The sequence below is a fragment of the Pollicipes pollicipes genome, unplaced genomic scaffold, assembly GCF_011947565.3.
Source record: "Pollicipes pollicipes isolate AB1234 unplaced genomic scaffold, Ppol_2.1 Scaffold_4219;HRSCAF=4965_pilon_pilon_pilon, whole genome shotgun sequence".
NCBI classification, from domain to species: Eukaryota; Metazoa; Arthropoda; class Thecostraca; order Pollicipedomorpha; family Pollicipedidae; genus Pollicipes; species Pollicipes pollicipes.
This window is the reverse complement of record NW_023596448.1, coordinates 9,530,733-9,533,445: the sequence shown is the minus strand read 5'-3', so window position 1 is coordinate 9,533,445 and position 2,713 is coordinate 9,530,733.

The following is a 2,713-nucleotide window of genomic DNA, read 5'->3' as shown; positions in this document are numbered from 1 at the left end:
TATATATATATAATGTGTGTGTGTATATATATACGCATATTTGAGTGGCATATCTGCTACACAGAGAAATTGTCATGTCTTGAGCGGTCTTTTCCTCTTAAACGTAAACCAATAGTTATAAGTCAGCTTATTTCATAACATATGGTGCTTGCATCACTATCTTTAAATGTGAAGCCTGCCGTCTTAAAGAGAACATTCTGCATTTTAAGAAATTAAGGTAAGCGTGATGCATGCTCACTTGCATGCATGCTCACTCTTGGTTTCCTTTAAAGTGTAAAAGAATGCTCTAAAGGACTTAATTGCACTACGTGGTGGGCCCCTGAGCAATCGGTAGTGCCCCGACATGCTGACATATGGGACCCCGGCCTGAGCATAGGGCCCTCCCAGCAAAGGGAAATCGCTGAATACCAATGTTATGAATTAATACCCTTGTGCGACCAAGAGTGCCCGGGTAAGTTAGAAGAAAGAACCCCGGTAGGAGTGGAAGGCCTCCGCAAATGAGATTAGGAGGAAAGTGAAAAAGCCTTCGTTCAAAGCCTTCCCTTCGGCATCGCGTGGCCGGTACCTTACTTTATATGAGCCCCAGCAACAACACAAAGCCCTCCGAGCAGGTGGAGAGAACCCGGGACCAATGTGAAGGGTCCCTGGGAACTAACTGTACCTTGGCATATAGGGCCCCGGAAAAAAGCTTGTAAAGCCTTTCGGGCGAATGAGAAGAATCCATGGAGGAAAACCTGATCAAACAAGAGTGCCCAAGCATTTAAGCAGGTAGCGTCCCAACAGCAGCGAAGGGCCATTCGAGAAAATGCGAAGAGACTCCAAGGACAGCATGGAAGGCTCCTTGGCGATCGAACTGACCCGGCAAATAGACATATAGAACTCTCGGCAATAGAGCAGGTGTCTCTGGGCAGCGTACTGAGCTTCAAGATATCCCCTAATCACATCCCTTTCAATCAGTGATTGAAAGGGATGTGATTCAAAGAGCCCATCGTCTGCTCATGGGCTCTTTAAATTCGCTCACAGCTGCTCTTGGTTATCTGTAACCCAAAGACGTCCAATTTTGTTCCGTTTTGTGTTAGGAAACTGCATCTGTTCGGCCGATTATGGGCCCCTTCACAGCATATGGGTCCCCACGGCGCACAAGGGGAGCATTGCCTCATGTCTTATCCCCCCTCTGTATTCGCCACCGGCCTGAGCAGCTTAATAGATGGGACCCCTACCAAGAACATAGGGGCATCCATTTAAACAAGCAGTACCCATGACACAACATGGAGGGCCCTCGAACGATCGAGTGTGCCCGAGAAGGTTAACAGATGGTGCCCTCGACAAAAGCATAGGGCCCTCCACCCCCATGGGAAATACTTACGATGCAATGAAGAAGGTCCCTGAGCGGTAGAGTGCGCCAGAACAGGCCAACAGATTGGGCCGCCGACAAGAGCGTGGTGATCTCCATTCAAATAGGAAATGCCAAAGACGCAATATAGCGAGCCTCGAAACGATTGAATATGCCCACACAAGCTTTCAGATGGGCTCCCGAAAAGAGCGGAGGGCCTCCCATTCGAATAAGAGATACCCAAGATCCAGCGTGGAGGGACCCCGAAAAGTCGAGTGTACCCGAGCAGGTCATCAGATGGCCCCCAACAGGAGCGTAGGAACCGGCCTTCAAATACCCAAAGCGCAGGGCCCCCAGACTTCAGTGTGCTCGAGCGGGTTAACACATGGGGTTCCGAGAAGTGCGTAGGACCCTCCATCAAAATTGAAAGTACTCCAGATCCAATTTGGAGGGTCCCGGACTGACCGGGTGTGCCCAAGCAGGCTAATAGCTGGGCGCCCGACAATAGCGTACGGGCCTCTCAACAAGTGACAGATAATTGGAAGGGCCCTAGACCAATGTAGAGGGCCCATGAGCATATCACGAATGTGTTGGCAGGTCCAGTCGAGACTAACGCGGGGGGCACCTGAACAGCCCAGAATATCCCGGCAGGTTAACATGTTAACATACCCAGTTATAGCTCACAACCTTTCGGGCGAATGAAAAAATCTGCGCAAGGCTCCTGATCGACAAGCGCGCCCCAGCACGGTGGCAGGAAGGTTCCCACAGCAACGTCCAATAATTCACTGCAAAATCTCAATGGAAAAGCACTAGTCCTACAATACTAAAAAAAACACTGAAGTTGATAAGAAGAGACTGAATATGCTCATAAAACCACGAAAAGATTCACTTTCATTGAGAGGGAAGTTTTAAAAGACCGTGAAAGTGCACCCCCGGCGACGTCACCCGGCTGAATCGTGCAAACACATATAGAGGCATTGGGATGACAACGGCTTGCTCCGCAGCGTGTATTTGTCGGAAGTGGTATTTTCGTATCTACCGGAATAAATACGCGGACGGGAGGAATTCCCCATGACGCTCACGGCCGCCGCCGGGCAGGGGCGTAGTTACCCCAGCATGGGCGTGGGCTTTTGTGAGAGATGGTCCGAATAGGACGCCAGCTTTCGAAAGTTTCAAGTGCCAAGTGCTTCGGTGTAATTTGCTTTTGGCAAAACACAAAGATAACTTCATCCCCACTCGGGTTCCCGCCGTGAACAGCCCCATTGGTTGTTGCGCGCATGCGCCGTGCAACACGCGCCTCCACAATGTTGATCGCGCCTGTCAGCTGGCGCCAGCGACTTCATGAGGGTGTCGCGTCGGCTGCGGCGCAGTTTGGCCCGG